A 22,701-nucleotide genomic window follows, 5' to 3' on the forward strand; every position below is an offset into this window, starting at 1 on the left:
AGGTGCTGCACAGGAGATGATAAATCTGCTCGTATGAGACGTGTTCGTGGAGAAGGGCTTTTTTTATAGTTACTGAGAAACGTTGATTTCATTGAAGTCAGACTATTAGGACTGTGGTTTTAAATTTAAAGATGTATTATCACTTTTTGATTTCTTTTAAATGGAAGGACAGGGTGATGTTTGTTAGTTTCTGTCTTCACTACATTTGAAACCACATTCTTGTAATTTCTTTAAAAACCAAACAAATAAGAGGCCATGCGGTTAAAATCCCCTGAACTGAAATTAGAAGGAAAACTCCTTTTGTGGTTTCCAGTGACATTTTATCAACCGGAGCCATCGGAGGGGAATGGAACTTTCTGGAGAATGTTGTTCTTCCTAAGTGTAACGAGTTGAAATGGTGCAGTAAATGATATGAAGTAAATACTGTGGCCTGGAACACAAAGTCCTCCACAAGTGTTATGGTCAGTTGTGAGTTTGGTTACATTTATATATTTTCTATTTCACTAATAGAAATAATTCACCTCCATGATTGAGGTAAAACTTCAGTTTGTCGACTGTAATCATGGAAATGGTTCCAACTTCAAGAAATGTGAACTTATAAGGAGATGGAAGTTTGCATGTTCTAAAGGAGGCAAATTCAGCTCCATTGCTGCAGCTCCTCTTTTCAGCCTCGGTCTGAAACACTTGGCTTTAGCCCCATGTCTCTTTGAGTCCCCCCCCCCCCCGCTCTTATAGGCCAGATTGCCCACTCTTTAGTGACATCACTACGACAAAGGAAATCCCTTTACCACAGTCTTTGGCCTCTTTGACTTTATAACACACTAGTGGAAAGAAACACTGAAAAGCATATGTCCACTTTAAATAGAATTTCTCTCTGTACTGAATCCACACTCTCTATTTTATCATTATACATTATTATCATTTCATTGATAATAACGTATAACATTTCATTTAACGGGAAATTAGCAGAGCACAATGAGAGGATGTGTACAGCTCTTCTGTTTGATTCCCGCCTGCAGCACTTTGCCCTCGTCCACTCGTGCACGTTCTGGTCTCTCATTCTCATCTGCTAATTGGCAGTGCTCTGTCGTCGCCGGTTGCTCTTGTGAAAACAGAGATTAAATTTGTGTTTGCCGCTCATAAAACGTATTCATGCCCCCCCCCGAGTTGCCCTTTGCGTGTGGCTGAAGGACTTAACAGGCCACGGGTTTGGTGTGGTTGACATCAAACACAGCCTTTGGTCCGACCTTTGATCGCCCTCGAGGGCGGGATCGATCCGACGGGGTTCTTTAGAATCAGCATCTCATCCGTGGATAGAGGCGCCTCGGCCACAAAATGATCTGACACCATCAGCGTCGAGGCTAATAACTGGTTTGAACCAGGTGGCGGAGCTCGGGAGGAGCTGAACTTTAATTGTCCAGGTTGTAAAAACGTTTGTGTGACCTTTTCCCGCTGAGGACGGATGAGTCCCGACCACGTGAGGAGAAATTGCCTCCCTGCTTGTTTAATACAGGTAGATTAAAAACTGAAATGTTGCTACACAAGTCATAAACATAGAATCGACAGTTGTCTTAGTGTGTCCCCCCCCCCCCCCCGTGTAGTTGTCACGGCTTCAGGTGAGAATATTTGTGAGAAAATATGAGTCGTCATTTTTTACTACAGAAGAGAAAAACAGGACTAGGGAACCAATTTGAAGTATTGTTATAAAACCGTTTTAAAAATCAAATTTGAATTAGCATGTCCTAATATATACCTGTATTAAGCGTACCTCTATGTAGAAGAGAATAATCTGATTTAGAAAATACTTTATTGAAAACCGTTTATAACTCAAAGCTAATCTTGTTTTAAACAAAATATTTTCCAACAAGGCCCTCACCGTATAGAACAAGCCTTAAAAAAGTAAATGCACTTAATTCCTACAGGATGCAATTTGAGCTAATAAAATTCATTGTAAATAGTCTTGTCAGTTCATTGGATTGACTATAACTCCACTCCACTTGTTCTCTAAAGGTCAATCACTGAAACATCTTCAACCCATGTTTCCATCTATTTGCAGCACATCTCCAACCTGCTTGTTAGCAGACTGGAGTCGTTCACCTCTCTTGCTGGTTGACCGACAGCTCTCCAGTCCACCCCTACTCATTTGACCCCCCCCACTGTGCCCCCGAACGTACACTAGCGCTCTGCACTTCCTTCAACAACGATTTCCTCCCCTGGCGTCTTAAGAGCTCCACGGCGATTATACAATACCTCACAGTTGGTTGGGAGTTGCTGGGCTTTGTGGGACTTGAGAGGGAAGGATGGAATAGAGTCAAACAGTCATTTCACTCTCCGCTGACTCTTTGGCCCTCGGATGAAATGGGCTCCCTCAGTAGAGCCGGCTGCTTCTCGGCTTGTTGTTTCTTCCCAGTCCACTTTCTCTGCACCGCTCGCACTCTGAGAGAAGTTCCACAGCAGCTCCGTGTTCGGGATAATCAACGGAAAAAAGTAGAATCGGTGAAGTTTATACACAGAAAGCACCGGTTCTAATTATACGCTTCGATCCCAACTTCCCTTTAAGAGTCCCAGAGGACCTTCAAACTGCTTTGTTTAAAGGACAAACAGGCATTGAATAAGTCAAGGTCAATAAAAAGAGAAACGTTAAAGAAGACATATGACAGTTTTTTGCTCTAGCTGCAACAATTGACAGTAGGAGGAAAGTGATGTGTTTTCTGATTAAATCTTAAAACTTATATTAAGAGTATGAACCTGTTTATGAGCAGAATATGTCTCCTCTTGTGTTGCTGAGGATAATCCAGAGTTGTGCAAAATAGATTTACATTTTTCTCGCTCTATGACTGGACACTGGGATTAACTCCAAGTTTCACTTAGTTTTAAAAGTTGACCAAATTATCTTACATATTCTTCGTTGATGTTAAGAAACAAATCAATTCAAAATGATATAAATGAAATACACAGCTAAAAACGAACAGAATATATACACACACAGACTTAATTGTTCTTCTTGTTTCTTTATTTATATACATCAATTATTCAAGTCTTAATCACTTTATACGACTCAGAAGTGCAGATGTCTGTCATCAGAGGACCATTGCCCCCCCCCCCCCCCCCCCCTCTACGTGTTTGCTTGTAATCTGTGATGTCTGTACTCCTTTAAACTTTTTTTTTAAAGTTGGGTTCCAGTTGAAAGTTTCAACTTTGAATGTGAACGTGACCTCAGTTTGAAAAATGGAAATAAATAAACCGAACGAAAGCAAGTTTCAAACATCAATACCCGGTCGTAGATTATTATTTTCATAGGCACCGGTCTTCTCTGCCATGACTTCACTTTCCGTCTCCTTGTCCCCGGTGCGTCCCCTCCACGGAGCCCGGCCACAAACACACACATTTCATAGATTTCCCCGCAGCCATTACTCAGGCCCCGTCCAGCAGCAACAATTAAAGTTGCACCTGAGTCACCTCACTTGACACCGCCTCGCCGGTAAAAATGACTTCCCATTGATTTGTAATGGGCTTTCCTGTAAGGGAGCCATTTAAAACAGGAGCCCTGTTACCGAACTGCGTCGCCCATTGACCCCGCGGCGCCACGGGGAATTCTCACGACTCGATTGTTTAGACAAAGGTGAAATGTTTATTCCTATTAGCCGGCTTCTGCACAAGATGCAGTATTGACCCGGAGGAACGGCTGTTTCGGGTTATCACAAATTACAGCTGCCTGCGCCCGACGCCTGCTCAGCTCCGGTGCCGCCGCGGCATCAGTGTAGGGCACATGCAAACACAACCTAGGAGGAGGGGAAATCAATGGAGTCTAGTCAGATGTTAGGTAAGTTGTCCCCGACGTTTGCTTCAGGGACAGTCGTGGTTGTTTAATAAGACCCCGAGCATCTCCAATCAATGGGAGCCTTCCATTTCCCCGTTTGGAAATCAATGGGGCTGCTTGATGCAACTTCTTGAGAGGTGTCCTCGTCGCCGGACCGCAAAGCGATTGTTGCTCCTTGCTTGGATTTGTGATCTTGTCGCTTTGCTGTTTGTTTTTTTTGCAGTATTAGAATAATTGTAGCTCGAAACAAATCTGTAGCACACGAGATTTACAGTTGAGGAATTTAAGCCCGAGTGGAGGAACCTGCAGGAAGTGCTTCAAAGCAGATGCACAAATCCACCAGTACAGAGAATGAATGCCCGTATATATAACGAAAACACGTGTAAAATACATTTAGATTGTTAGTACTTTAAGTACTTATACAACGAAATGCAGTTTAGCATCTAACCAGAAGTGCAAAAATAAAGGCAGTAAAGTGCAGAGTATTGTGCGTATTTAAAGTGGAATGTGATTAAATAGATATGTACAGTAAGACATATATATGGAATAGTGCAGTATTAGAAGGTATTCTTATGAGCGGTAAGAAATATATATGGAATAGTACAGTATTAACAGGTATTGTATAATATAAGAACTATGAGCGGTAAGAAATATATATGGAATAGTACAGTATTAACAGGTATTGTATAATATAAGAACTCTGAGCGGTAAGAAATATATATGGAATAGTACAGTATTAACAGGTATTGTATGATATAAGAACTATGAGCAGTAAGAAATATATATGGAATAGTACAGTATTAACAGGTATTGTATGATATAAGAACTATGAGCAGTAAGAAATATATATGGAAAAGTACAGTATTAACAGGTATTGTATAATATAAGAACTATGAGCAGTAAGAAATATATATGGAATAGTACAGCATTAACAGGTATTGTATGATATAAGAACTATGAGCAGTAAGAAATATATATGGAATAGTACAGTATTAACAGGTATTGTATGATATAAGAACTATGAGCAGTAAGAAATATGTATGGAAAAGTACAGTATTAACAGGTATTGTATGATATAAGAACTATGAGCAGTAAGAAATATATATGTAAAAGTACAGTATTAACAGGTATTGTATGATATAAGAACTATGAGCAAGATGAATATATAAAATATATAAATATGAATATACTATAGGTGGGATAATACAGTAGTAAAAGAAGTAACAGTGTAGTGCAAATGTTCAAAGTTCAAATTTGTAACCAAAGAAGTGACACATGGTTTTTCTCGTGTGTCTCGTTTGCGAAGAATCAACTCGATAAAAAATACATTTAGAGTGGAAGTCAAGTACTGGTTTGTTTGTTTGGGGTAGACCGGCGACCAAAACCCGGAGATCAAGTGTGTTTTCATGGAAATGTAAATTCTCTGAAGTGTGCGTTTGTGTATCTCTCACACTCGCACCGTCTCTTTCCCAGAGAAAAGAAAAAGGGAAAGAAACCAGGCTTCACCCGCCCTGACTGTCATGAAACCTTTCGTTTACTGTATTTTAATGCGTCCCCGGCTCATCCTCTTATCCTCCTCTCCCCCTCCTCTCCCCCCCTCCACCCCCCCGGCCGTATTGATGTGCGCCCCCCCGTCGAGTTCCCCTGCACTACCAGGTATGACTAACTGCTATCTTGCTCCCGTGACTCTTTTGTCATTTATCTTGCTCCGCTATGCCGGCTGGCTGACTGCACAGCACGACAGCATGCGGTGACAATAATTTGCACTGATCGGACCCCTCTGCCTATCCTGCTGTTACAAATGGCAATCGATTATCATGCGGTAGCGTTATCGACTGTCCAACACTCACATATCTGTGTGTGTGTGTGTGTGTGTGTGTGTGTGTGTGTGTTGGGGGAAAGGTTTGTGTTGGTTCCTGCTGAAGTGTAGCAGTCCCTTGTGGAAGTGCAGATTCATCTTCTGACTCACGGTGATGATGAATCCATCTCATGTTTGAAACGTGTTTATTGGACGTTGAGTGCTCCGATTCGAACCTTTAATGCATTGGATGCTTTGGAGAAAGGTTTGAAACATAATCTGGGTTTATTAAACGTGCCTGGTTTTAAGTAAGAGGTGGTGGTGAGTCCTGGGAAACGCTTTGAGGAGGAAGCTCTCTACTGTTTTCCACAGCTCTCATCAGATATACTACAGTTTGGTAACTCCCCAGCTTGTTATTTGATTTATCCCTCAAATATTATGACCAAATCAAATATTGCACTGGCTGCTATCAGATGCTTATACATCATATCAGCATCTTTCCCTAATCTGATACAATGGCCACGTAGTTCAGTTGATAATGATCAGATGTTGTAAAGTGAAATTTCACTCTGATCAACCAGCAATAGATGGGATGTTTTACCATATCAGAATTTTCGATCAAAAACCTTGTGGGCGGTTATCAAGCGAGAGAATTAGGCAGTTATATATTCTTTGTTTTAACGCAAAAGTCTTTTCTTTAGTCGATATTTATATTTGTAATGATGAAAGGTTTAGTTTTAAAACTGGAAGCTCCTCTGCGGTGACACTTTTAGAGCAAACTTCTCCCGAGCTTCACCAATTTTAAGTCAACTTGATCTCTGAGCTAATCTCCTTCCTTATAATGAAGTGAATTAACAGACTCCAACACATTCTCTGACCCTCAACTCAAATCAAATACAAGAATATGAAATAAAAGTACAAAGATATATATTTTAAAATCCGCCAAAGTGATCGACATTCTGCTCGTGCTGCTGTTTATTTAATCTGAGTCGTGATCAACAAGATGAGTGAGTGCGGCTCTACGCCATTTTGCACTGGTGCCGTCGCCATCTCTTTGCCACGGGATCACGGTGAGACTGTCAGACCCCCCCGCGCAGCTGCACTACACCGCCTATGCCTCCGCTGTATGTATCCACTTCCCCCAGTAATGTGACTTGAACACCGGTGTCCCACAAATAGAGTGTGTATAATATTGATGACTGGGATATGTGCCGTTTAATCAGCGGCATCGACCCGCTCGGCACCGCTGCCTTGTGCAGCCGGGGCGGAGGAGCGCTTAAAACAAGAGGGAGCATTTGATTCCCCTGTTGGAGCTGCATTAACAGAGCCCGGGTCCCCCCCCCCCCCCCCCCACCTCGGTGTTCCTCTCCCCACCTCTCCTGTAACTGCATTGTGCTCTCGCTCAATCAATACTCACAGCAATTGCTCAAATTAAAAGGGAAAAAATAGGTTTTGCTGAATCCTCACCCGGTGGCTTCCTGCGGACTCCTGGCGGCCGCTGTGCATCGCAGAGCACTTACAGGAAGAGGTGTGGGGGGGGGGAGAAAGGTGTTTCGAAAGGGGGCTGATTGATGAGCTGTCTCAGCACGGTGCTCCCCCACTCAGGCTCCACCGCGCTGCCAACTTTCTCTTTGTGCGAGGCTCTCCCCCCGACGCACACGGCTTCTCCGGCAGCGGACACACAAAACGCACCGGCACCTGATCCACACACGTGCGCACGCTGCGTCCGTTTGATTTGTCGGCGAATTTTTATGCAACTCGATCGAGCGACATCCGGCCGGTTTGGCACGGAGGCCTTTCATCGTAACGTGGCCACTTTGTTGTTGCCGTCCCGTATTTGCAGGTTTTTCAGGCAACAGTGTGTGTTTCAAAGGCATAAACATGTCAATGTTCAGTTATCGGTGATTTGACGGATACATTTATCTTTTCCCGGCTAGTCCGTAACCCAGTAATCACTCTGCGAATACCTTTTGATGTTGGGAGGGGGGGGGGAGTTCAAAGCGGGTGTCTGTGAGACGGCGGAAGACGACCATTTTGCGATCCGCTCGTTTTACGTAATTGGTGCCGTCTACCTTCGAGCCCGAGCCGAAACCAACGCAGCCTTTATTAGTACAGTCATGGGCAAGTTCGGCTCACCGGCGGTAATGTGTTCCAGGCAGCGCGAACACGGACGTATGTGCCTACACGGACGCACGGGGGCATCAAACAGACGGTGTCAAATCACCCATGGGTGGGTGTTCGAGTCAGGGACGCAATTACCGGGGTACGAGCAGAGCTTCATACGTAGAAAAAGACATTTGGTGCAATAAGGTGAGTCGGGTGGCTTTGCTGTAGGTGTCACGAGCAAATAAACACAAACAGTCAAATATGTATACTTTAATCTCCAGCAGACAATAGAACTGTCTTTGCAGGATTCAGAAGTGAAATATAAAGCTTGACAACTTTGTATATCATTTTCTTTCAGGATTTATCTGTGGATAAATGTGTCAAACCTGCACAACCAGGAACTGCATTGAGAAACAGCTCAGTCAATGAGTCTGGTACTTTGAACTGGCCTTAAGGAATCGCTGTCCATTTCTGTCATTAACATATTCATACTTGTTTTAAATCTAAAGGACTATATAACCCGATTTGACCGAATATATGATTTCTTTTATCTTTTAGTGCTCTTCCTAGGTTGTGTAAATTACCCCATCCCCTTTGTTTATTACCGGAAACAAAACACAATCTCCTCTTGCTGCAGGGCCTCAAACATCACGTCAGATTCCCCAGCACACATGTGGTGTGTGTCCTCAGCCCCTGAACAATGCTCACTCTCAGGCCCGGAGAGCGACATCCTGAAGAGAAAAAAGAAAAGAAAAAGCATCTCGAGTCAAAAGGCCCATTGCCTAACCCTCATAAATTGCACGTAACTTGATTACAATGAGACGATTATACCTTATTAGCAAGGATATTATGGCGTCTTCTTACTGGGCCTCATTATATGGGCTCGCATCTGTGACTGAACGTTAGCACTCCCCCCCCCCCCCCCGTGTGCATGTATGACCTGCCGGCCATTACTGCAGCTGGAGGAAGAGGTGGGTGGTAGTGGTGGGGTGGGGGTGGAGGGGGGCTGATCACATGGTCAGGCAGTTAAATTCTCCATGAAATGACTTGAAAGCGTTTATCTGAAACTCATGTTTTGAGGTGATTACAATGAGCCGATAGGTTTTTAATATCTGAAAGTATATTCTTTTCATTTAGAAACAATAGAATCACTAAGAAATAGTGCTGTCAATGTATAGTATCTCCTTTTTAAGTGGGAATTAAGTCTGAATGGTACAAGTAAGGTAGAGGAAGTGGAGAGATGTGATATTTAAATAAAGGGGCAGGTCCAGAAAGTTTGAATTACTTTCTTTAACCCTAGATTTGGCATTTGTTGGACACTTTAACTCAAATGAATGCTAAAAGATGGACATAAAGACAGGTTCATAAGACAAGTGGACATATACAACCGTATATAACGAGTAAGGGGTTCCACATGCCGACACTGCATCTGATTCTGTGTTTATAGCCGTAACCGCTACACACCTGTTAATGCTCAGTGTCCGACACACAAAGACCCACTGCACCGGGCGGCTCGCACGTTCCCAATGTGTGCGATCATCTGAATGCAAAGCAGGACGATGTGCGAACTCAGCAAACCTTCCTCGGATAAATAAAGGTTTAAAAAAACATTTAGATAATAGCTGTCTGTGATTAGAGAGGCTGGTGTGTGTGTGTGTGTGTGTGTGTGTGTGTGTTGTGCAACCGCCTCGCCGCCAACAACATTTTCCTCCGTGTCAGCCGCCAAAACGAGAGCAACTGCCATATAATCTGTTTTTAATAGATGCTAATGCAGGAACACCTGTCATAGCAGCGACAGCATCCCCCCCCCCCCCCCCCCCTCCAATATAATCCGGAAAGGATTACACATGTTGAGAGCAGGTATTCCTGGATTAATTATTGACAGACTTTGCATTATGGGTAATACCCAAATGTATTTAAGTGTTTGTGTGCAGTTTAATCACCGTTGTAGTCTTACCTTCACTCGTAATGGGTTTGCTCACGAGATAAACGACTCAGCTCCTTTGACTTTAACTCACGGGTGTGTACACGGCTCAGGATTTGATTAACACTTCGCGATCATGACCAGGATCTCTCTCTCTCCCCGAGCCAAGTGCATATCTTCACTCTGAGTCGGCTAACTAAGCAGGGAGATGCTGAAGCCTCAACAGCGTGTTCCTATTCAGGAGAGAGGACTCGTTGCAGCAGCCAGGAGAATGTCAGCAGACCGTTAAGGTTTAAAGCCTCTTTAAGAATCCGTGTGGACAGGGGTTTGTGATATTTTCAAAAATCCAGAAGTAGCCAGTCTTTCTTGTTGCAGTTGTGTATCGTTGTGTGTTTTGCCTCTACCTCCCCAGTCCTCCCAGTGCTTCTTAAAAACGTGTTCCATGTACTGATCCCCTCGTCAGTGAATCACCTTCCCCTCTTCATTAGAACCCAAACTTTCCCTCATCCACTCGACTGCCACCTCCACTCCACTTCACCCCTCGACAGCCGGCGCCGCAAATGAGAGAGTCTGAGCGAGGAGATGCGTGTAGGTACAGGAGAACTGCAGGGGGATTTGATGTGTGTGTGTGTGTGTGTGTGTGGGGGGGGGGGGGGGGGGGGGGGGGGGGGGGGGGGGGGGGGGGGGGGGGGGGGGGGGGGGGGCTGCTATTTTAGACCTTCTAAGGAGCTCATTAACCGAAGGTGTGATCGGCACGCCTCCGCTTAGGTGATGCTACCGGCTTCCGCACCTTTGCTTGCCACACCGCAAGAGAGAGTCAATTTTATTCACTGTCAAAGGAAGAGGATGAGGAGGAAGAGTGAGAGCGGGCGCGCGTGTGTGTGTGTGTCTGCTTGTGTGTGTGTGTGTGTGTGTGTTTGTGTGCGTCTCTCCGGTGCACGTTTGGCAGGTGGGAGTCGAGCGCACTTAGCCAGCAGGCCCCTTTCCTTTTTTTTTTTTTTCCTCTTCCTCCGCCCGACTCCCAGAAGGCTCACCTCCACTTTCAATTGTCAGCCTTGTTAGCGGGGCCTGTCTGACATCGCGGCCGTCAAAGTTAACATGTGGATTTCACCTTATGACACGTGGTAGGATAATATTTTAACCGGTTTCCGCCGAGAGAAGTGGGGGCTTCACCCCCCCCGACCCCCCCCCCCCCATGCCGTCCTTTTCTTACCTCTTTGGATATTTCTTCCCGCCCGACTCGAAGATGTACTCGTGCCTGACCGCGCCAACCGCGTATTCCCAGCAGCGCGGGAATCAGGCGCCAAAGAGACGTTGACGGATGTCTTCTTCCATCCGCCGGAGAGCTGTCGCCCCGGAAACAACGGCGACGATGACGAGGAGCCTCTGACACGCTCTCCTCCTCCGGCTCAGGTCTCCTGACACGAGCCTCCTGCCGCCATTGCCGGTGCGGGGCGGCCACCTGGGAGGACGCCGGGATATGCTGCAGTGATTCACCTATTACAGCTGGTTTTGGAGATGTGTCATACACGTACCTTGACTGCGGCGTGCACACAGACACACACACAGACACACACACACACACACCTCCTGGATAAGCTGCTGCCAGGCACGGCGGAGGGGGCAGGCCTCGTGTGCACGGAGCTGAAGTGAGAGACGTGGAAGAAAGAGAAATGATAAAAAAAAGGGGGGGGGGGGGGGGGACTGCGAGTGTGTGTCCTCCGCAGACAGCCGAGAAAAACACACCGATGTCTAAATCTACCTTCCTCCCACAAGCACAATAGAGAGATTACTCGCAAACTGCCAGGTAGACAAGGAGATGTGAGCCGTCAAAGCCCCGGTAGCTGGTAGCGGCGCGGTGCTAATCAGGTGGAAGCACACCCAGGTACACTAGCTCCTGCTTCTGAGTGCACACGTTTCCAGACATTAATCCCTCCTAAGCCTTTGCAGCTAATGTAATCTAATTAATGACTTTTTTTATGAGCCCGCTGCAAACTCCAACTTCACAGACTCTATTTTTCACAGATGCACCAAAAAAAAAAACGGTGTGTATCTGTGGGTTCAACGCAGTCGGTGGCAATCCGTTCGCAAATAAGCCAGTTATTCATTTGACTGTTTCACTCCGGATGCCAGACAAACAAAAAGAGAATCTTTTGTGCTTTTTAATTCACTTCATGCCGTACAAACAGATTTATTTGAAAGTCCAATTAAAGCTGCCATAAGGCAGATGGTGTTCAAGTGAGGCAACTTTGGCACATCAGGGCCCAGAGCCCCCCTCCACCCCCCATTTCCTTCTCTTTAATGCAGAGTGCATCTCAAACAATTTCTAACTTTGAGTAAAAACGAAACTATAAAATATGTTTCTTTGTTCCATGTCCCTGGTTCCTTTGGTTCAGTTGCTTCATTGCACTTTTAAAAAAGTTGCCAGAGGGGTAATATAATTTCCTTTAAATAGGAATTAAAAGAAGACTGGCACTCTACCTGTGCCACTTAATCACCATATTGTATACTTGTATTTCATCAAATACATATATTTATACATATATCTTCTGTGAACTCCTTATATCCATTCTCTGGAAAAGTTGAAAGAAATATTTGCTAGTTTACAGTGACCGTACAAATCACCATCTTAATAAGACATCCTTTTATTCATTTAATTCTTATTATGATTTGGATCTGCAGCCAATTCAACTTTGTAGTACTCCAGACGTGCCTACATTTCCTTTTCATCTGGATTTCTGCTGTATTACTTTAAATTCACAAACACGTTAACGGATCCACTAATTTGTTGAGTCATTCTGCAGATGGACAAACTCTAATGATAAAATAACCTCCGTGGTGAAGGTAACAACATCAAACTTGTTTTTTCTCCTTGTGGCATCAGCCATTAGCAGCTCCAGTAATTTACCCAGAAACAAGATGGTAAATGAACTTAGATCTAAATCTACTTAAAAAAATAAAAGAGAATACATTAGGCCTTATTTTTTTTCACCATGTCCCAGTCCGACCGTATTCATGTTTCCTCTCATAATTTCCCAATAGACAGATTTCCAGCCATGCCATACCTCCACAAGGCTTTAATCACTGCATCAGGAGACTGACTGATTCTAAATCAAAGTTGGAACATGCTCTCTCTCTCTTCATGAAACAATTCTGCCTCTGATGTCTGATTACAAATGATCCCATATACATTCAGAGGCCTCGTTCTACCTGTTCCACCTTCGTGCACGGGAGCATTGTTCTGCATCAAGCAGATTTGTAGAGTCGGTGCACGCCGGTTTATTTCCAGTGTATGTGGACGACTAGTGGCTCCTCGCGCTGGAAGGCTCCGGCATCAGTTGTGCCGTAAATATAAATAATTAAACACATTCAGATTAGGTTCTGTACCTTAAGCATGAGGTCTGTGAATATTTCATTAAAAAACGTGCGTTTTGCCAAATGAGCCTGAGCCTTCATATACTGCGTGTCGTAAAGCAATAGCTGCTCGTTCCAGTTTACTGCCTTATTTACCTTCTTTTGCTGCATTACATACCGGGAGCATTGTTTGGATGATACATCAGCTTTATGTCCCGACCCGAGTTGTTTCTCTCTTTACACACGGAGCATGTTTTTGTGTCGGTTTACAGGCTCGGACGAGTTTTACTGAGAATGTTTTGTGGTTCTCCTCTTACCTCCTGAAGGCTTCTGTTTGCCAGCATTATCTAATTATTCGATTTCTGGATCATTTCCTTTTGTTCATTACTCAATGTTCATTTCATATTATGACATTGTCGTTATAAAATGCATCTTAAACTAGAATGGCTGCCATTGCTGTGCATATACTTCCACCGAGACCCAACAGTCCCCCTAATAAACCACGTTATATATTCTCTCGATCCAGATTTGTATTTGGATCTGCATCAAAATAGAACCTGACCTTCCACCTTTGCAGTGAACACACATCTACTTCTTTTAATTCTATGACAGGAACTGTCACTGTGGATTGAAAGTGGCACACCGCTGTGGAGCCAAATGGATTTTCGGTCCGCACAGACACCATTATCCACGGCAGGTCTGTCTTCCCGGTCTCAGCCCCGCGAGCTGCTGCTTCCCTCCCTTACCAATTTCCCACAAACAAACATTTCTGCGCGCTCTGTGCAAAATAGATCAAGAAAACACGCAATTATCTCTAAAAAGTGGAACAGATTTTTATTAAATTAACCTTATTAGTGCATTACGGTAAGCAAATGCCAAAAAAAGGAGTTCCTCATTTGCATTAAGATAGATTTTTCAGGTTGGCTGCACAATTTAATTAAAGAAAAGATTAAGAATCATTAACCAAGCTGCTCTACCTTGCAGTAGCGACAGGCTCACATCTGACTCAGGTTAACAGAAACCCAGATGGTGGCTCTCTAACTGTTGAATCTCCGTAACCGAATCAGAATGATCCCATTAGTTTCCAGGGATGGGGCGGGAGGGGGGTTGGGGGGGCGGAGAAAAGTGAGGGAATTCTGGAAATTTGCAACACTTGCACATGGTGCAGCCGGCGGCCAAGTTTCATCCGAAGTCCCCGGTTGACTTTCTGTGTGGCTGTGTGGCTGGGTAAAGGGAGGGGGGGGTCAGGGGTGACTCAGGTGGCCTGGGTTCTGTTTCGGGCCTTGAAATTCCAAATGGATTGAGTCCGTGAATAAAAGAGAATCTGTTCCGCTTTGCAGCCACTTGGGGGATTGAATACCATTACCTGGAGTTTGTGAAGCAATATTCAGAATAAGGACTAACTCAAAATGTCCGTGTAGATGCTAGAGCTTTAAAAAATAAGAAATATAACTATATTCAAATGTTTCTGAGTGTTCAGATAATTAAGTTGATTGGAGCTGAAACTGTAAATTAGGCTTTTCAAGGAAGTGATTTTCTAAATTTCACAGGCTTATAAACATTCTTTAGACATTAGTGACCTCTTACTAGACTCAAGGAATTATTGCAGTTTAAAAGTCACTTGTAGCTGCTGGTATCTTTTGAGTGGCGCAAATAATTTAAGTAGTAAATATAAAACCGCAGTAACATTTTCTTTCATTTATCTTTCCCTCATGTGACATGTTATTTCATTTAAATAGAAACGTGGCTTAGATTGAGCTGGAACTTTGCCTACACAGGAATCTGGACTTCCTGGTCTTCGGCCATGTTATACAAGCTGGAAACATCAGTGCAAGAGTCACGTGACGATTAAGAGCCGTCAAGGTTTTGTTTTCCAGCATATTCAAAACAACAAGGCAAAGTTACAGCCTGTAGCTTTAACCACGGTCGGCTACGAGGATCACTGATGCACTGTGTTTGTTCCTCCACGTTGTCTCGTACATTATTACACTACACGACTATGAAACGCAACATCACTCTTGATGTCCAGATTGCTTCTGAGATTTTTCATCATGCACATCAGAACTGTGACGTGGCAGTTTTATCAGGACTCAGTGTTTCTGATTTATGATTTTTACCCTACTGGCAAATTGAATCTGCATCATATTGTCGTGCTTAACGAGCTGTTATTGATGACACAAACCAAATCATAAATTAAACAAAAAAAAAACTATTTGAAGGTGTTAGACGGGTATTTTCCTAAACATCCTGTGATACCGACAGCAAACAGCACTATCAGAAGCTGTTTCTTAATTATGGGGGGGAGGGGGGGGGGGGACATAAGTCATGCAGGTGACTTATGTGTTGTTCCAACCATAGATATAGATATAGAGGCTAGATGTCTCATCCCCTTTTTCCGGTCAGAGGAGTCAAACGTCCGCACATGGCAGCCATCTTGCCACAGGCAGCTCACCCAACCATAACATTGTGTTGGTAGTGGTACATGTACTTTTTAAATTAAAAATTAAAAATAAAAAAAAACTCTATTTATATTTGTAAAGGGAAATATTGTACCTATATAGAACATTATTCTATTTTTTTGAAAATAACATAATTATTCATAAGTATGCAGTGTCATAGATACATCTCTGACGTTTGTAACAAACCGAACCATTTAAAAAATGGTTGAGAATTTAGCAAGTTATGGTTATTTAAAAAGTACGTACCACTACAACACAATGTTGTGGGTGGGCGAGCTGCCTGTGGCAAGATGGCCGCCATGTGAGGACGTTCGACTCCGTTGGCCGAGACATCTAGCCTTTATATATATCTATGGTTCCAACCCTGAGCAATGGAGGCTCCACTGGGTCTTTACATATCCCATGATTCATTGCGCTTCAACTGTTTTCCAAAGAGATAATGGCGGCAAAAAGCGACAGAAGAATTTATTTCTAAATTGAAACAGAACCGCTAACGGTCTCGATCGCAATAAGGGGGCTGGCGGCAGTCCAGGTTAGAAACCCAGCTTCCTCCGTGTTAGTGGAAGGGACATGGGCCAAATTCTAAAGTCAAAGCACACTTCTACATGTTTTTTTATCAAAGATGATAATTTTGGTAGATTTGATCGGAGTGATGTATATCCAAGTGTTTTTTGATGTTATAAAACAGGAAGAAACGTCATGATTGACAGCTGAGGCTCACTCACGATTGGTCGAGAGTATGTATCAGTGGAATCTTGCTACCGTGGTTCTGGCTCCAGGATTGCTGCATTCGTATCCAGGATAGTTTGGCTTAATTTCTTAATAGTGAGAGAGGCAGCGTCCATCTTTATTTACAGGTTTTGGGTTGAAGCAACCAAAAGTGCAAAATAAAGAGGCTTGTTCTAATAAAACCACTTGGCAATAACAGATATTGGTTTCCTTCTGAATAATTCTAATGCATTCTTTAAAAAAAATATGTACAAATTGACACACACAAGAAACTAGAAACAGACAGAAAAAAGCTATAGTTCAATATTAACCTCTTTCATGTTTTTTGATATCTACTGTGATGGAACTAAGTCAGCAGTCACAGGTCGGATGCACACACAGAGCCGACCGGGCGGATTTCACAGTCCTCTCTGACCACCGCAGGGTTAAAGAATTTGTTATGCAAATTATTCGGGGAGGATGTTGTTAAAAGTGTGAGAGCGAGAGAGAGAGAGAGAGAACGAGACGGAGAGAGGGAGAGAGAGAGAAAGAAAGAAAGAAAGAAAAAAAAAAAAGGGAGGTACACATCCAAACCCCCTAATCCTCTTGCTTTCGCCAAAATGACAAATGCAGGAACTGAGGCATAAAAGAATCACTCATGTATGGCACACTTGAGTATTACTGCGAGGCACCTGCATTGGAATGAACAGATACAAATAAATACAAAATAATGCAGGAGGGGTGGGGGGGGGGGGGGCAGGAGGGGGGGATTCACTAAGAAGCTTAAAAGAGTCTTCGGCGTTTGAATGCAATCAAGCGCCATTGAGATGATACCAGGTGTCTGGCAGGTGGAGGGGAACAGATGCGCCGGGGCTTGGCAGCCTCGGCGGCGTACAGGTGTGAAGGAAACCTGCCTGCTCCCTAATTACCGGTTTAAATGCTTAATTTTCTGTGTTTCAATATTGATTGCTACCTTTCTGCTCCTATTTCCCCACGGAGCGGACCAAGTGTTTGCCGGGGGAGGCCTTGTCACCGTGTTCTCTCTTTCTTTTCTCGTTCTTTCTCCCCTTCTCTCTCTCTATCTCTCTCTCTCTCTGTCTTTTTTTTCTTTTTTCAACACCCCCTAAAACAAATCGGAGCTTTTCTCCCGAGCACGGCTCTGTGTTCATGTTTGGATTCCGTCCCAAATCATTCCTGAGTGATTAAAGGGGGGGGGGGGGGGGGGGGGGGGGTCTTCCTTATTTGATGGCGGGGCAGCAGGAAGGCCCCCCCGCTCGCAGCAGTTCTCTCCTCTTCTCCCTTTTGAGATTGGATCATATACTGGTAATGGGACGCACAATCAATGGCCACGCATTGATGTCAAAAGCTGTCCCCCCCCCCCTCCCCACCCCGCCCCCACCTCGCCCACCTCCTCCTTTCAGTGGATCCAGATGGATCTTTATCTGGTGATGCATTGATGGAAATCGCTCCTCTCGTTCGCTGGCCCTCCTTCCTTCCTCCACGGGCAAATGATAGACTCGTGTACCTGCTGTAATTTGCTCTTCCCCCTTTAAGGTTTAGAACCTGCTGCGCTGCACATTGTGAGCGGGCAGGAGGATTGGCGCCGGTGACGAGAGCGGCGACAGTAATGGTCGCTGATGAATCTGGATAATTATGTGGTGGGGGGAGACGCGTGTGTTTGTTGGTGCACTTAACTGCTAGCTGGACACCTATGTGCTCCTTTGTGGATGCATGCATGTGTGCGAACACGTCTGTCAACACAACGATGAGGAGTTATCTTGAAAACCCATCAGCCACTGGTCCCCACGTCGCCCCCAGTAGCCTTCAGTTAACCTTCTCACTGATTTTAAAATCATGACAGACTACATGAGTCGCCCCAAATTCAAATCGCAGTCATCAAATATGTTGGATATGTAGATTTCAAAAATCGTGAAGGCACAGATTAGGATTATGTCTTTAATCCTCTTACTCTTTAGGGATATTTAACCAGGTAATAATTTCCAATCAGCTCTTAATCAAAAGATCCCCGTGATTGTGGGTGATTCAGTCCTGAAATCAGACTGATTATCTTCTAGTGTGCACCACAGATCAGTCTGTTGCTAATGTTCAGACACCCCTGCATGATGCCACATGAATCACAAAGAGCATTTTCTTCAGTTTAGGGAGTAAAACTATGCACACAGACAAAGTCATGGAAAAGTTCCCTTATATTTGGCTTTTAGGTGCCACGTCAGGAGCACCACAGGGCGGTGGGCGCTGGGACCGGTCCAGGGCCCACCGCGGCGGCTCCCGTTGCAGGCCGACAGCTGCCTTTCCCAGGTGGCCTGACATTTGAGTCGCAGCCGGCCAGATTAGATGGAAGGTGTACGAAGAGGGACAGAAGGCAGGAGGATGATGAAGGAGGGGGGGGGAGCACTGGGGGAGGAGGGGGGGCGCAAGACGATTAAGTTAGTGCCAGGTCCTTGTGCGTACAGGGTTGGAAGGCGGGGGGAGCCTAGGGGACAACCTGAGCCCCTGGATTTCAGTCCAGATGGCTGGTCAGGGCACCCCAGAGGCACCCCCCCCTTATTGATTTAGGAGAGAAAACAGAGAACCTGGCTTTGCTCTGGGCCCCGGCGAGCACCAACTGTACCGCACTAGACCTGCATGGCTGCTCCTCTCCTCCTCCTCTCATCCTCATCTCAGGTTATCTGCGCCGACCCAAGGGGAGGCGAGGCGGGAGATGTGCGAGGGAGAGGCGGAGGCGAGGGGGGGCCAGACATGAATATAAGTCGACCGATTTAGCAGGTCGGGATGTAAAGCGGGTCACACTTTCGCAGGTCTAATCCCCCTTCTTCTTCTTCACGGTCAGATTGTGTGCTGATATGAGACGGTAGCGGCGCGGTGGAACCAAATAGAGCCTGAACGGTGCAGGTCTGTTAATACAAAGAGCTGCTCAGCTAGTGAGCAGCTGAGAGGAGATGTGCAAGATAAGATTTGTAGAAACACATGAAAGGGGACATGGGTATAAATATGTATGCACCCCTTGGAGTGGAGCCCTTTCTGTATGCCCATTAGTACAGCTTTTTTTTTTTTTGTGGTGATACTGTCTATCTATTGTCATGTGTTAACACACGGCTCTGCCACCCAGTCAATTATATTCCCCTACATTACAATAGGAAATACTGTATAACTGACTGAACATACAGTCAGTGCTGCATAGTATGAATAATTCACAGGAGATCATGACATTTCCTGTAAGGCTTGAAGCTGTTTAGAAGCATAAATGAAAGATGTGAGGAGTTTAACACCGAGTCGGACAAAATAATTTAAAGTGCACATTAAACATTTCATATTTAAACGGCAGGAAGTGGATGATGGTGCAACATTTCAACTTTTGAGGGATTAATAGTTCAAAATATCCAGATTCCAAAGTACTGGGCAAATAATCCAGAATCACACACATGTGCAAAGCGTGTTTTTCCCTGCCCACTTTCTTCCGACCCTACAAAGAGTTAACTGCAGCTCGGCGTATTAGGATCTCCGAGCATATGATGTTTGTCAATACTGTCGATTGGCTATGAAACCGATCCCCTTCAGCCAGGGACCCCCGAGCAGGGAGGTGATCGTAATCGGACGCCCACGTACCGCAAAGACGATTGACCGACAAGGTGGACCTCTCTGTGTTCTTTGGGAGACATTGTTGTTATTGTTTGTGCGTTCGGCCTGATGAGCCTAATGAGCTTCTGTTGACTTCTTTGCTTGCTTCTCCCGGTGCAGACACCTGAGGCATTAACAGCTTCTTGTGTGTGTTGTGATACATACAGATCGCACCATACAGAACCACATATATGTTTATATATGTATACTGTGTATATATGGAGGCATGCACCTTTATGCCTGCCCGTGTCGGTGCCTGTGGATGTATGACCCATAAAAGGTGTTTTACATCTGTTTTATCAGCACATGCAAAGGAACATTAATTTAAGACATAACACATCTTATCTTTGCAAAAAATCAATACACAACCTTGTTGGGGTGTTTTGTCTTTTATCGTGTTGTGATATTAAAAAAACACAAAGTAAGATTTGTATCTGAAGATTTCCTGAACCAAATCTCAAACAGTTTGTAATCCTAGTTTTTCTTTTTATTCTCATCTTTTGGCACTGGCTGTTTTTTCAAAATTAGGGGATCTCCCAGAATACCAGTGAAGCCATTTGGCCGTCTTCCCTTTCAAGTCACACATCTGGGCGATGCCTGCCATGGGATCCAGTTCTGTTCCAGATATCCACATGGTTCAGATAAGGAAACCGAAAAAAAAAAACGACTGTTGACTTTGATTAGAATAAAATGTCCTCGTCATGTGAGAGCAAGAATCCGATTTGGATGCGAGGACGTATTTTTGTCCCCCCACACTCACACGATGGTGTCAGCAGCTATGTGTGGGTTTTGCGGCTCTCTCTCTCTCTGTGTGTGTTTGTGTGTGTGTGTGTTTGTGGAAACGTTTAAGTGAGTGTGTGGTGATAATTGAAGGCCACTGGTTCCTCTGGGACTGTGACGAAGCGAGTGTGGCTGCAGTGTGGTTTGATGCTGAAAGGTGTGTATTGTTTTATCGCTCACAAGTGTTGCTGTGGCAAAGAGGTGTGACGCTGCTGCTAAAACCTGATCCCAGTTCAGACCTGTCCGTGGACCTCTGGAGGGAAACTGGGAAAACAGTGAGCAACAGACGTCACATTTCTCTTTTGGTCATCCCTTGTTTATTCATGCTTGATAAATGCAGTGCCTTCCATCAGTGCTTATATTCTCTTACTGCGTTGATAAAGTACTTTTAACCACATTTACACACAACATACTTTTATATCAGGTAGGGGTGGGCGATTAAAAAATTCAACAGATAAAGACATCGTAAAATAAATGTAGCCGAGGGAAATTTCGCATTTCGTGAATAATTACCTGAGGAATCCGTGTATTTCATCATATTGATCGAAAATAAATCCCGTTAATCCAATTTCTAAATTGGCCCTTCGGCAGCAGGGATTACATTGGCCGTACAATTACGGATATTAAGCGTAATAGGAAACATTTTAGAATGAAAGTGTCTGCCAAGTTGCAACATGATCAGGGGGGGACATATGATATTTGAAGAATGTCCAATAGCCACTCGAAATAGCAAAAGCATAATTAACAGTTGACACATTTTCTTTAACAGTATTTCAACAAAACCACAATCGTTCCCCACAAACAATCTGTAAGTCAACCGTCCAAGTCAGTTGTTGACACATTGGATTCACTCTCCGCTCTTTTGTCCCCTTCTTCGTCCGTCCTGGTTTTTTCTTATGCCACTAAAGCTGCTGAATGTCCCCCCCGTCCTCGTAGTGCACTGTACAGCTAATGTCTCCGTGGCACCGGGCTCCGATATGGGATTTATAGGTCACAGCTGCAAAACACAGCTGAGGGCAACATGCCATTGTTCTGCATGCCCCGGTACAAGGTGTATTAACCACACATATGCTCCTAAATGAATATTTAGATTACTACCCTTTATTATTAGTCTGTCCTGGAAACATTTGAATATCACCTGAAGCATTGTTTTGCTTATCTCCCCCCGCCACCGCCACACAGCCCTCCCGACCCCCCCTTTCTCCTTTTTATTTTCTGAGGGGGGGGGGGGGGGCGCCACGGCGCGCTCAGTGATGTATAATCACCTTGAAATTAATTAATCGTAACACAACAACACCGGCGATAGCATCAGTGCCCGCGCGGCTCCCTCCTTTTGTCTGGCCACCCGCTCGCTCCTTCAGGTTGCTGAGGTGGCTGTCCTGGACGCCGCCGAGCTAAAATGGCTGCTATCTCTCCGAGCTGCATGTGTGGGGTCTCTGTGAGTAATTAATCTCAATGAAGCCCATAGCTGAGGTGGGTATGACGGCCCAGAATTCAATTACAACCCCCCCCCCCCACCCCCCGGCCCCCCCACTCTCCCGCCATCGCCGACGAACGCCGACGCTTTAACGGCGAGGAAATACGCCGCCTCGATTTCCTCAGGTTAATATGAGCCACCTGAGCCTTATCATCATTTAACCAGCGAGCAGATATTGTCATAACACATGCAGCCTCCTGCTTTGAGTTTAGTTTTTTTGGGGGGGGGGCGTTAGTGGCCCTCACTGCATTTTCAATTAGGAGCTCAGATAACACTTTGCATCCACTTCCCCGGCCCTGCAGAATATTAATGTTTGCACACTTCTCGGGGACATGACGTGTGAATGAGGACGATGTGCACGGTTCACTCTGCACAAAGGTAAACTCTGCACATGTAGGTTTTGTGCGTTTCTGTTTGCCCATCGGTATGCAAAGGTAAACTCTGCAGGCTCTGGTTACACAAATTGCCGACTGAATGTACTCGATAAAGAAAAGAAACAGATTAAATAGTTTTAAATATGGTGAATAATGGTGGACGTCCACTGAGAAGTAACTAAATACACAACTCATAGCTTAAAGATGTACAAGGAAGTATAGTAGTTAAGCTATGTGTTATGAAATGGAGAATGCACAACAA

Source organism: Platichthys flesus, chromosome 22 (genome assembly GCF_949316205.1).
Source record: "Platichthys flesus chromosome 22, fPlaFle2.1, whole genome shotgun sequence".
NCBI classification, from domain to species: Eukaryota; Metazoa; Chordata; class Actinopteri; order Pleuronectiformes; family Pleuronectidae; genus Platichthys; species Platichthys flesus.